Raw genomic sequence first — 14,257 nt, 5'->3', positions numbered from 1 at the left:
ACCTTCACATACAATAGCATCAAACAAAGCAAAATAGTATAAAACTATTCAAGAGAATGAAAGTATTACAGGGCATTCAGAACCAAATAACCAAAAATGAACAATGGCTATTGAATTATCTCATTTTCCATAAAAAATTTGTTTATATGACCACATGTATTAAAATCCAAGAAAATACAACATACTAGACCAAGTGGAAACAGAAGAACTAAAGGAAGGTCAGGCTTCAAAGCAAAATGATATGAAATCAACAATGGCTGCCATAATGTCTTGTTTTCTTCAAAATAGCTTTTCATACCATCACAGATAATAAAATCAAACAAACAAGAATAAAACCATTCCAACTAGTGAATGAAAACATTATAAGACTTCAAAGTAATGTAATGGGAAATCATGATTATCAAAAAATCTTATGTACACTTACAATTTCTTAAACTAGGAAGACAATACGGTATTTATACATGTGAGTTTGATTCATTTCGCTTATGAGTATGGTCTCAAGTTGCATCCATTTATTTATAAATGGACTCAATATGATGATTCTTTATAGCTGAGTAGTACTTCATTATGTAGAAGTACCACAACTTTTTTTATCCATTCCTTAGTTGATGGACGCTTAGGTTGTTTCCAAAATCTGGCTACTACAATTTGTGCTGCTACAAACATGGGTGCTCATATATCATTGTGGTACGATGTTATCAGTTCTTCTTGGAATATGCCTAGAAGTGCAATAGCTAGGTCAAATGGGAATTGCCATCCCAGCTTTTTGAGGAATCTCCAGATTGACCTCCACAGTGGTTGCACAAGTCTACAGGAGCATTCCTTTTTCCCCAACAGCTTTTGCTATTGGTAGCTTTATTGATCCTGTCCATTCTTTCTGGAGTGAAATGGAATCTCAGTGTTGTTTTAATTTGCATTTCTCTAATGACTAATGAAGATGAACATTTTTTCATCTATTTATTTGTCATTTGTATTTCTTCATCTGAGAATTGAGTATTCATCTCAGATTCCCATTTTTGGATTGGGTCTTTGAATTTTGGGGGTTTGATTTTTTAAATTTTTTATATGGTTTAGACAGAAGCCCTTTATCTGAGGGACAGTTCACTAAGATTTTTTCCCAGTTTGTGGGTTTTCTTTTCGGTATGCTGGAGATTTCTTTTGACAGACAGAAACTTTTTAATAAGATGTGATCCCAGTTGTTGATTCTGGGAGGTATTTCCCATATGATTTGGTTCCTGTTCATGAATTCTCTACCTACCTGTATGTCTTCAAGATTCTTACGTAATTTATCTTTCAACAGATTTAGTGTTTCAGTTTCAGTACTCAGATCTTTGATCCATTCAGATTTTAGTTTGCACATTGTGATGAGTGTGGGTCTAGTTTTAGTTTTTGCATATGGAGAGCAAGTTTTTTCAGCACCATTTATTAAAGACATTGTCATTCTTCCAGTGAACATGTTTAGCCCCTTTATCAAAGATAAGGTCGTTGAGTGTGTTGGTAGTTGTGGTTGTATCTTCTAATCTATTCCATTGATCTTCAGATCTGTTTTGATTCCAGTACCATGTTGATTTTATCATAGTAGCATTGTAGTATAACTTCAAGTCAAGGATTGTGATGCCTCCTGCCTTGCCGTTGCTGCTTACAATTGCCTTTGCTATTCTAGGTCTCTTGTAGTTCCAGATGAATTTTAGGAGTGATTTCTCTAGATCTATGTGATATGTTGATGGTACTTTCATTGGGATTGCATTAAAACTGTGTAACAGTTTTGGGAGAATGGCTATTTTCACAATATTTATTCTTCTTATCCTTGAACAAGGGATATGTTTCCAGTGTCTGAGATCCCCTTAGATTTCTTTTTTAGGGTATCATAATTGTCCCTGCACGGATCCTTTACTTCTTTCATGAGATTAATTCCTAAGTATGTCATTTTTTGGGGGGTGCAATTGTGAAAGGTTTGGCTTCTCTTATTTTTCTCTTGAGGATTTTTTTGTTAGTGTAAAAGAATGCTATTGATTTTTGAGTATTGATTTTGTGTCCAGTTACATTGCTGAATTTATTTATAATATCTAGGAATCTTTCAATGGAGTTTTGGGGGGCTTCTATGTAGAGTATCATGTCATCTGCAAACAATGATAATTTAACTTCCTTTTTCCTATCTTTACTCCTTGTATTTCTGTCTCTTGTCTCATTGCTCTGGCTTGTATTTCCAGTACTATGTCGAATGGGAGCAGTCATAAGGGATATCCTTGTCTTGTGCCTGACTTTAAGGTAGAGGCTTTCAGTTTTTGACCATTTAATGTGATGCTGTTGGTTTGTCGTAGAAGGCCTTTATCATATTGAGGTAATGACAATCTATTACAATTTTCTTTAAGGTTCTTATCATGAATGAGTGTTGGATCTCATCAAAAGCTTTTTCTGCATCTATAGAAATGATCATGTGGTTCTTACTTTTGGCTTTGCTGATATGGTGGATTACATTTATTGATTTATGTATGTTGAACCATTGCTGAATGCCTAGGATGAATTCCACTTGGCCATGGTGTATAATCTTGATGATTTGCTGCATCCTATTTGCCAATATTTTATTGAGAATTTTTGCATTTCTGTTCTGTTTTGTATTAGATTGGTCTGTAGTTTTCTTTTTTAGTTTGGTCTTTCCAAGGTTTTGGTACTAGAGTAATATGTGCTTCCAGGAATGACTTAGGGAGAATTGCTTCCCTTTCAATTTCACTGAAGAGTATGAGGAGTGTTGGCATTAATTCTTCTTTGAATTTCTTGTAGAATTCTGCATTGAATCTGTCTGGACCTGCATTAATTCTTCTTTGAATTTCTTGTAGAATTCTGCATTGAATCTGTCTGGACCTGGCTCTTCTTTGTAGGTAAGGACTTGATTACATTTTCAATTTCATTAATATACTTTGGGTTATTCAGCAGTTTTACATCTTCTTGACCCTTGCTACTTCATATGTTTCTAGGAATTTTTCCATTTCTTCTGTGTTATTGAACCTATGAGAGTAGAGGTTTTTGAAATAGGTGTTGATGGTCTTCTGTATTTCCACAGAGTCTATAGTGATTTCACCTTTTTCATTCCTTATTGCATGAATTTGAGCTTGTTCTTTCCTTTTTTAATAAGGTTGACTAGGGACTTATCAATTTTATTTATTCTTTCAAACAACCAACTCTTTGATTCATTGATTCTTTGCATTGTTTTCTTAGTCTCTTGTGTGTTAATTTCTGCTCTGATTTTTATCATTGTCTCCCTTCTTTTGGTTTTGGGCTTGACTTGCTTTTCTTTTTCTAGACATTTGTGGTGTAACTTCAGGTTGTTTATTTGTTTTCATTCTTTTGTTTTTCCTGATTTGGGAACTCAGTGCAATAAATTTTCCTCTGAGGACTGCTTTCATTGCATCCTATAGAATACAGTAAGTTATAGTTGTATTTTTGTTTGCTTCTAGGTATTGTTTAATTTCTTCTGTGATCCATTGATTCCTCAGGAATGTTATTATTCAATTTCCATGGGTTTGTGTGGTTTTTGAAGTTTCTTTTATCATTAATTTATAGTTTCATGGCACTGTGATCTGATAACATGCATGGGATAATTTCAATTGTTTTGCATTTACTTAAATATGTTCTATGGGCTAGTATATGGTCTATGTTAGAGAATGTCCCATGTATTTCTGAGAAAAATGTATATTCTGAGGTTGTTGGATGTAACACTCTGTATGCATCTACAAAGTAATTTGTTTACAGATGTGATTCAGTTCTGTTATTATTGCTTATTTGATTTTTCATTTTTGATAATCCTTGCATTGTATAGCTGGGTGCTCTGGAATTGTGCATATATATATATTTAAGAATGTTAATTCTGTCTCTTGAAGTTTTCCCCTAACTACTATGTAGTGATCTTTTTTTATCTCTTCAGATCATTCCTGGTTTGAAATTCACATTGTTTTCCAACAGAATAGCTATCCTTGACTTTTTTGGGGGTTCCTGTAGCATAAAATGTTGCTTTCCATCCTTTAACTTTCAGTTTATGAGGTTCCTTTTGGGTTAGATGGGTTTCTTGTAGACAACATATGGTTGGATGTTGTTTCTTGATCCATTCTGCCAGTCTGTTTCTTTTCATTGGTGAATTGATACCACTTACATTAATGGTGATAAATGTTATATATTGATTTATTGTTGACATGTTATCTTTCTGCTGTTGCATCTTTACCTTTCCATTCTGTTTAATTGTCTTCCTTGCTTTGAGTTTTTTTTCTATGTATATCTAGACTGTCTTTCAGTATTATTTGCAGGATTGGTTTGGCGATCATGAAATCCTTTAGTTGTTCTTTGTCATGGAAGTATCTTATTTCTCCATCCACTTTGAAAGACTGTTTTTCATGCTTCATCAGTCTACGTCAGATATCACTTTCCTTAGGAGCTGAAATACTTCACTCCATGCTCTTCTTGACTTCATTGTTTTTGTTGAGAAGTCTGCTGTGATTCTGGTAGGTTTTCCTTTATATGTGATCTGTCTTTTCTCTCTAACAGCTTTTAATATTCTGTTTTTATGTTGGATTTCTGGGATTGTTATTATTATATGTCTTCGTGTAGTTTTATTTTGACTATTGCTATTTGGAGTTCTATATGTTTCACTAATATTAATATCAGTTTCCATTCTTATGTTTGGGAAATTTTTAGCTAATACTTCTTTAATTATCCTCTTGATATCCTTTGTGTTGTCCCCTTCTTTTTCATTTATCCCTATCAATCTTATGTTGTTTTTCTTTCCATCATCTTGTAGCTGTTAATCATTATTTCCTGATTCCTCATTATTTTTAAAAATCTTTCCTTTCCTGTTCACTAGCTGTAATCTTGCCTTTGAGGTCTGAAATTCTGTTGATGTGGTTTTGACAACTTTCAATGGCATTTTTGATGTCCTTTATATCTCTTTGAGTCTCCTTCATGTATTCTATTTGTTTCTTATATTGTTCCTCCATGGATTCTGTCTCTTTACTTTGTTCCTCTAATTTTTGAGTTGTGTCTTCTTTTGATGTGTTCAGCATCTCTTTCATTACTTTTATCATTTCTTCTTTTATCTGGTAGATTGTTTCTAATTTGAATTCCTTTAAAGTTTCCCGGAGTTGCTTCTTTATTTCAGTTGCTATTATTTCAGGTATTTCAGATATATGGCATATATTTTCTTCTATGTACATGGCTCCTAGGCTTTCTTGGGATGGGCTGGAGGTTTGAGATTGCATGTTGGTCTTTCCTCTTGTCATTTTCATATATTTCCCTGTTTCAAGTGATGTTCCATTGCTTCCCTTGGGCATGCTGGAAATCTCATCCCACACCCTTGGCTCTTAGAACTGAATGGAGGTTGCTGAGTGTGGTCCAGTCAGGCCTGTAGGACCTTCTGTACCACCTCAGATGTTCCAGGAAGCTGGCTGGACTCAGAACTACTGTGGGTGAAGTTCCAAAGCTCTCACCATTCTAGCACTGATGTGCTGGCACTCACCTCAAGTAGCCTCAGCTCCCCTGATTGAAGAAGGTCACTGGGCGTGGTCTAGTCAAACCATGAAACCTCCCAATCCTAGTCTAGTGTGACTAGATGCTGGGCATGCACTTAACCACTGGGAGCAATGATCGTAATTTCTCCCTTGGCCTGGGCCAGTGTCTGCAGTTCCTTTGTGTATTCACTTGAGGTTTTCATCATTGTCCTATGCTCTTCTTTTTTGGCTATGTCCACTTTAGACATTCTGAGAAATTCAGTGTTTGTGAGTTCTTCTTTTACCTGAGACATTATTTCTGATTTGACTGCTTTTATAATCTTGTGAAGTTTTTTCTTTACTGCAATTTCTGTCCTCTTATAGATTTCAAGTGTGTGAGTTCCATTTTCTTCAATGACTGTATTTCCAGACTTGTTCTGTGTGGGCTAAGGGTTTGAGACTGCCTTTTGTACTTCTTCTTGATATTCTGGGTTCTTCCCAAGAAGCTAGCTGGGGAGCCCCAGGCACTTCCCACATTGGCTTCCCCTCCACAGTGTAGGTGAATGGGGCAGGCACCTAGGTTCTTCTAGCCTCAGATTATAGGGAGGTAGCAGTGTAGGGAGTGGGATTTTCCAGACCTGTGCAGCTACACTGGAGCTTCCCTCATGGTCAGGAGTGCATGGAGGTGGGGATGCTTCTCTCAGCCTGTGTGTCTAGACTGAGACTCCAGTGATGGTGGCAGGCACACAGAGGTGTTTTTGTCTGATTCCACTGGTAAGTGATAGCTGTCTGAAGGAATAAAGGTGTCTAGTGGTGGCCTCCAAGTACACAGAGTTTACCTTGCTGTGTGTGCCTGCTTCTACTGGCTGCCTGCCAGAAAGAACTTTCCAGTGGTGATGTCTATCAGGCAAGGACAGATCAGCTGGTTCTCTCTGCACACCTTGACTCCCCACTGTCTGCCCTACTCAGTGAAGCCCCTCTACCACTATTTGTCTCACTAGGGACACTTGGAATTCATACAGTGGCAAGGCTGACCCTCTGCTTCCTAGCAGTTACCTGTGGGAATCTGTGATGATTGTTCCCAGAGTGCACAAAGTGGAGTGTGGCTGGAGCCTCCACCATGGCTGTTAGAGTATGTGGCACAGCTGCCCACTGCTTCCAGAATGAGCTAGTTACTGGTGAGAAACCTCAGTGATTTCTGTTGAAATGCACACAGGGCAGGGCTCACTCCAAGCAGTTTCCACTGGACTGCTCCCAGCTAGAAGCTTTTGGAGGGAAACAGCTACAGTTCTGGTTCTGGACATATACAGCATGACTCAAAAATGGCTCCTAACCAATCACCTTCTCTTTCAGGAGAACTGAACTGTCTGCATTGATTGCTAACCAGTGCAATCCTTTGTGTTTGCTGCTCCCCTTCACTGCCCTGTTTCTTTGCAAAGTCTTCTGGGTTTTCCAGTCACCACAGTCACCATGACCTTGCATCCCCAGGTTCCAACAGCTCCTGTCACACAGCAGGTCTATCTCAGACTGAAGGTCCCACCAGCTACCGCCTTCTTCTCTGTTTAAGTTTTTCTTTTTTGCTCTCTCTGTAGGATTCAGTTCTCACTTTGAATTCTTCCTGGGAGCAGGTGACCCACTCTCTTCCTTCTTGTCTTCCCCATGATGCTATATTCCAGCATCTGGACTGTTTCTCTCAGAGAGACTATTTACTCTGCTGCTTACTGCTCAACCATCTTCCCAAACATCTGGATTTTACTTCTTGATCAATTTTGCCAGTGTGTTTTTTATGTACTGATAAATTAATGATTTTTACTTGTAACATTGATGGTTATAATTGATATGTATTTCTTTATCCTTGTTACTTTCTTGTTGGTTCCCTGTTTTCCTCCCTGTTTCCTTGTTTGCTTTGCCTGGTGGATCCATTTTGCTAAGGTTCATGGAGTTGTAGTCTTTGTATTCTCTTTCTAGGATGTCATTCAGAACATTGTGGAGTCCTGATTTTGAGTTGCTGAATTTCTTTGGGTGTTCTTTGTTATGGGAAGTATCTTATTTTTGCATCAGTTTTGACAGATATTGTTGTGGAGTACATCAGTCTGACTTGGAGTTTGTTTTCTTTTAGTAATTGAAAAACTTTGAATTTTCCTTGACTTTATGGTTTGTGTTGAGAAGTCTGCTGTGATTATTAGGGGTTTTCCTTTATAGGCAATTTGCTTTTTGACTTGTCTTGACTACTTTTTGGCTTGCTGAGATGTTTTTGATGGTGGTTAATGGTAGTGCTATATGTCTCATTATTTGTATGCAAATTCTGTTTCCCTGCCAGGGATGTTTTCTACCATGATGTCTGTGAACACTTTTATATCATTTGCGCTATCTCCTGCTTTCTCTTTTACTCTAATCAATCTTAAATTATTCTTTGCATCACCTAGCAGCTGTTGTATTGATTTCTCATGATCCTTTATATTTTGAAGAAATCTTTGTTTTCATGATCAGTAACTGCAATTCTTTTTTTTTAATTTAAATTTATTACTTTATTTGTTAGTATTAAGAAGAAAAGGTAAAACAAATTTTCACAACTTCAAACACAGGTTACACTGTAACCTGACAGTGAGAATATACATCCCAGATCACTTTTTTGTTTTTGTTTTTTTTGTGGCAGGGTCTCACTATGTAGTAAAGGTTTGCCTTCAACTCACTTATGTATCCCAGACTGGCTTTGAATTCACAGTGATACTCCTTAGCCTCCTGAGTCCTGGGAATACAGGCATGCATCTCCATGTCTGGATAGATCAACTATCTTGAAGACACCCCCTTAAATACATCCTACTCCAGCTTGTAATGTGTCTCCTTTCTCAGAGGACATATGCTCTGCTTTTGAGTCAGTCCTATTTCTGTTTCTAAAATCCATCTGATGTGTCTTTTACTGCAATATCTTAAAAATTTTTTTTCTATGATTGGAGTCCATGAAACTAGATATACCACTTCAGTCCTTCTCAGTATGACACTAGAGGTATGAGAGTTATGTTTTCTTTAAATCTAGGTATGGTAGGATGCAGTTTAATGGTGAACATTTTATAGTTGCAGTGTGATATAGCACTTAACCCAACATTTTCTGAAAATGGAATCCTGAAGTTAGACAAACTCTTTGTGCACTGCCTGGAGCTTTCAAAAGACACCTAGGTGTTGCTATTATTTGCTGCTAATAGCATCCATTCAGGGAACAAACCCATTGGCAAACTGACTGAAAACATCAGTCCAAATTTATTGAAATCTCCATTTAAAGCATAACAAAATCCTAGTCAAAAGTTGTTGTACTATGTCTTCAAAATGTGATTTGAGAAAATAAAGGGTAAACTTAGTTTTGTTTTAAATTAATTTTCTTTTTAACTTAATATCTTGTGACGTGTTTTTTTCTTTTAAAAAAAACAGCATTTAAGATATTTTTAAAATAAAATATGGAGTTCTAGAAGCCTTTGTCTTCCCCATATTCAGGCTGGTCAGAGTTATCACCCAGACTGTGTGGGTTCAGTTTTTCCATGTATATGCTTAGTACTTTCGGCATACGTATATACTGATTCAGCAAGATTTTATGATTTTTACATTTATTATTTTAATTAGAGTTTATATTTACTCAGATTCCAGTTTATTTTGAACTAAAGCTAGATTCTCTTTAAGGCCCAAGTCCAAGTCCATGATATTTGAATTTTGGGAAGTGACTGAATTATTTCTTTCACGTACAATGGGCACCACTCTTTTCTATTCTTTTTAACTATTTTTTTGGAAAACATAGCCATCCACACAGGTATATATACATGTGCACACAAATACATATTTGTAGACAAACAATTGTGCTATATCATATAAATAAAATATTATCATGCTGTTCTCATAAGGCTAGGGATTTTTGTTTTTCTTTTCTTGTTGGGTTCATTCCTTCATTCCTAAGAATCGTAGTTGGGGGCTGGGGATTTAGCTCAGTGGCATAAGCGCCTGCCTTGGAAGCAGGCAGTGGTGAGTTCGATCCCCGGTACCATTAAAAAAAAAAAAGAAAAAGAATTTGAGTTGGTAGCTATACACAATGATTGTTTCCCAGGATAACTACTCTCTGATAGCCTGACTGTTTCCTTTTTGGAACTTCATTGCTGGTCTTGCCTTTTTTTATTCAAAATTGTGTGGTAATTTTATCTCTGATGTTTGCAATTCTGCCTTTTTAAATGAAAAATTATCTTAAGTAAATCCAGAAATCATTGATAGGAAGGGCAGCAAGACAAGACAGTGAAGAGATTATTACTTTTTCTATTACCTTTCTGTTGGAGTGGCAGAATTGTAGCATGTGACAAAAAATTTTCTAATAAATAATTGTATGTCTAGTAGGAAGTAATTAACATTTACTTACATCTTGAGTATCTAAAATGAGTATCTGGTTGGGAAAGGCTAGATTGAAATGACAATTCTTGTGTTTGCTGATATCAGGAACTGTTGGAATGTGTAGAGGACTGGAGAGAAATTAGTTTCCGTCCTACCTAGACCTACTATGCATTACCTTTCTCACATAGTTGTGTAAGGTGGATTCCCAGCTTCTTCATGTGTTGTCAGTCATAAGTACATTGGTTGTAAATGCTTAAGAAAAAAGTTTGGCTCTCAATGAGGATTGTTGCCTGCTGATTCTATAGCATGCATGAGAAAATTAGGAGATTAGATGAAAGTAGATTGCAAGAACTATAGTCAAAGTGACATTTTTATCTTTTTAAGCCTACAATGTCAAAAATCTCTAAGGAACACTGCCTTCAGGAAGTGGTTTGTTGTCTTGAGTGACTTATTTTATTGATTCAGTTTCTTGATAATCAAGAGGACCAGTGAAATCAAAAGCAATTATTAAAAATTTTATCTGTGAGACAGAAAGTATTACTGTTTTCTTTAAAGTTTACTATTTTAAAATTTTAAATTTTATTTTAAGAGAAGAAACAATAAAAACAAAGATACAAAATTTCAAAATATGATAATAGGAGTGTAAAAATGGTTAATAATACACTGTGTATTGTTATCTTCAAAGTAGTTGCTCAGATTGCTAGCTATAGGCATGAAAAACGGATCACACAATTTAAGCACAAATCTTTCTTTTCAGTGAACTAACAGAATTTTATAGTATAACTATTTCAACTATCATGTATATTATATATAAATATATAATTTTTCCTTTTCCTTTTCTTCTTTGCTTCTTTCCTCCATCCCAGTTTTTCTTTCTTTCTGAACAATTTCTTTCCATTTCACAATATCCATTGCACATGTTGGAACTTACATATTCTATCAATTTCTTACAATAAGTTTACAATTTTTTTATTTTAAAGAGAAAAAATGGAAAAATTAAGAATCCAACAAAGAACAACAACAATAAAAGCAAAATACCATCAACAACAACAAACAATAGCGATATAGAATTTCAAAAAAAGATGATAGGGCTTTAACAATAGTTGTTGTATTGCACATTGTTATTTCTGAAATAGTTGTGCAGGGTACTAGATACAGGTATGGAACATTGATCACCATATAATTTTCCTTTGAGCAGTTTTATTCCCTTTATTATATCTATTGTAACTTTTGGATCTTATTTTCTCTGTAATTTTCTTACATTACCAAGACAATATGGTGTTTACACATGCAAGTTTCATTTATTTCACTTATGAGTATGATATGTAGTTGAGTTCATTTATCTATATAAAAGCCTTGACTTTATGGTTGTTTATGGGTGAGTAGTATTCCATTGTATAAAAATACCACACCTTCCATCTCACTCCAGGAAGAATGGCTCATCAAGAAATCAACCAGTAAAAAATGCTGGTGGGGCTGTGGGAATAAAGGAACCTTTCTCCATTTTTGGTGGGAGTGTATACTGGTAAAACCACCATGGTAATCAGTGTGAAGATTCCTCAGAAAACTAGGATTAGAAATCCCATTTGATCCAGCTATTCCCTGTCTGTTTCCCAGAAAAATTAAAAACAGTGATACATGTGCACCAATGTTTATAACTACACAATTTGTAATAGCTAAATCTTAGAAACAACCCAAATATCCAAGGATGGATAAAAAGCTAAAGTATTTTTATACAATGGTGTATTACTCAGTTATAAAGAAGGATGAACTTGAGACTTTTATAAGTAAATGGATGCAAGTAGAGATCATACTCATAAGTGAAATAAATCAGGCTCATATGTGTAAACATCATATTGTCTCCTTTTTGTAAGAAATGAAAGATTAAATAAGGTCCAAAATGTACCATAGACATTGTGAAAGGGAATGAAACTGCTCAAAATGAAAGAACAACTGGAATGGAGAAAAAAAGAAGGAAGAGGAAATATATATATATATATATATATATATATATATATATATATATATCTTTTATATATAGATACACAAGATAGCTAAGATAATTGTACTTTTGATCCTATTAGTTCAGGGAAAGAAACTGTGATTGCTTATATTGTTTTATCTGTTTTTCATGCCTGTATCTTGTAATCTCAGCAACTATTTTAAAGATAACAATGTTCAATATAGTGACTATTATTAATTTCTTAACAGCTTCTTTTGAAATCCTATATTGGTTCTAATGTTTTGTTTTTATGGTTTTGTTTTCTTTTAATATCTTTTTAAAACCTTTTTTATCCATTTCTCAATTGATGGGCATTTGGGTTGTTTTTAAGATCCAACTATTCCAAATTGTGCAGCTATAAAAATGGGTGCACATACATCATTTTGGGGTGATGTTTTCTATTCTTCTCAAAATATTGAGAAGGAGAATAGCTGGGTTAAATGGAACTTCTATTTTTAGTTACTTCAAGAATCTCCATACTGATTTCCACAGTGGTTGTAACATTTTACATTCCCACCAACAATGGAGAAGGGTTTCTTTGTCCCCAGAGCCTTGCCAACACTTGTTATTGGTTGATTTCTTGTTGTGAGCCATTCTTTCTGGAGTGAGATGATATCCCAGTGTTGTTTTAATTTGTATCTTGAATGACTAATGATGTTGTAAGTTCACTATTTTGGAAAAATCATATGCCAAAAATGTACTGACCTGACATTAAACACTAAATTGATATAATACATCATAAGATAATACCTAATTGTTTACTTACATTTCCATGCTTAAAAACCTAGGTAAATAGTAAGATAATCAGCCTACAGTAAATGTAGGGACTGTATGGGACACCTGTAGCACAGCAAAAGAAATGGAGTATTTAAAATGTTGCACCAATTATAACTTTTTATGGTACACATTTCTACAACCACTTTGCCACCTATTTCAGCATAATACATCATATATTCTTCACTGTAGATCAAACTTTTCTGTCCTCACTGAAAATGATTAGTTAAACATGCTCTCTTCCTTTCTTCTTTTGTCTCATTCAAAGCAAGTTTGAAAACTTTTTCAATTAAAGGAAGATTTTTTTCTCTACAAACTCAACTTCTTTCTAACATAACTTTTCCTTTTCCATGTTGAAAGATACAAGTAATTTAGCCCTGACTTTAACTGTTTTCATCATCGTTTCTATTCTTAACTATCACTATTCTTAACTACATAGTTTCTATTCTATCACTATTCTTTTTTTGTCTTTTTAAAAATTTTATTTAAAGAGAATAAAAGCAAAATGGAAAAAGGGTAGACATAATACAGAATTTCAAAAAAAGAAGTACTAAGAAATTACTAGTTGATAAATTACATATTGTCATCTTAGAAATAGTTTTTCAAGTTACAAAATTAATGCATAAAAAGTGCACATTCAAACAGTGAGAGTGCAAACAGTTCTGTTCAATGATCCAACAAAAGTAGTATGATTATCTATCTTACACATTTAAAACTATTCTTAACTATATGTTGATGATATGGTGTAGTGCATACTGTTTTCTTCACTATTTAATTGAGAAACTATATGCACTAATTTTATGAGATATCTGTTCATTTTCATCTGTCTTGCTCCTGTGCTCTTCATCCATAAAGGCACAATAGAAAAATATATTGATAACAACTTTATTGTTCTAAAAGATAGGGGTGGCACATGGACAGTGATCTGTTATGATTTATTTCTGATCTATACCTCATGGTGTTTTGCCGTTGGTATGTATCAGATCCTAACAACAAATTATGCAGGTTTTTCTCAAATGAGTTCATTTAGGTGATTTGTGGCTTAAAATTGGCAATAAGGACAGTATTTAACCCAGGGAAATCAGCAGAGCCAACAAATATGGGCTTCCTACATCATTTGTTATCACACATAAAACTGCCTGCTTTATAGACATTTGTGGTTAGAAAATTTGTCTCAAGTACCTGAATGCTTCTAGTAATTTGTGAGTATGATGAAAAATTAGTTACTACGAGGTATATATCTCTATCTGTATTTGTTTATCTGTAGATTTAAATATAGATGATAGTAAAACATGGTCTAAGAAAGAAATAAAGTTGTAATATAATAGAACAGGACAAAATACAACCTCAGTAGTGTATCTTTAATGTTATATGAGTAATCTGAGTAGGTCCAAGACAACTGCTATTTAGTTCAACATATAGGTACTAGATAGTAAGAAGGAGTTAGATGCTTACTAAAAAGCATTTTGGGGTAGATGAGCCTCTTAGATGCTACTTATTTGGAAACAATGTATCATACAGGGAAGCATGATCCTGGTTACATTCTAACAGAATTTCTTTCTAAACTGCAGACTATGTATAGTTGGCAACATGACTAGAACAGTTTTTATTCTAATATTTGTTTCTAATGACTCTGGAACTC

General features: G+C 34.7%; 1 protein-coding gene across 5 annotated transcripts in view; it reads left to right on the top strand.

Annotated features, from left to right (window-relative positions):
• Positions 1–14,257, top strand: part of Nexmif (neurite extension and migration factor) — a 258,454-nt gene that overhangs the window by 84,703 nt on the left and 159,494 nt on the right. For 2 of the 5 annotated variants that reach the window (XM_063246105.1, XM_063246106.1), the window contains one exon: positions 2,838–2,879. The exons of the other annotated variants lie outside the window; for them this stretch is intronic. The gene's annotated coding sequence lies outside the window, so the exon portion shown is untranslated. The remainder of the gene's footprint in view (positions 1–2,837; positions 2,880–14,257) is intronic. 5 annotated transcript variants of the gene reach the window in all.

This window comes from Cavia porcellus, unplaced genomic scaffold (genome assembly GCF_034190915.1).
Source record: "Cavia porcellus strain 051 isolate PalLab524CR breed Dunkin Hartley unplaced genomic scaffold, mCavPor4.1 scaffold_3, whole genome shotgun sequence".
In the NCBI taxonomy this organism is placed as follows: domain Eukaryota; kingdom Metazoa; phylum Chordata; class Mammalia; order Rodentia; family Caviidae; genus Cavia; species Cavia porcellus.
The sequence above is the reverse complement of the archived record's forward strand: the minus strand, read 5'-3'. Positions and strand labels throughout refer to the sequence as shown.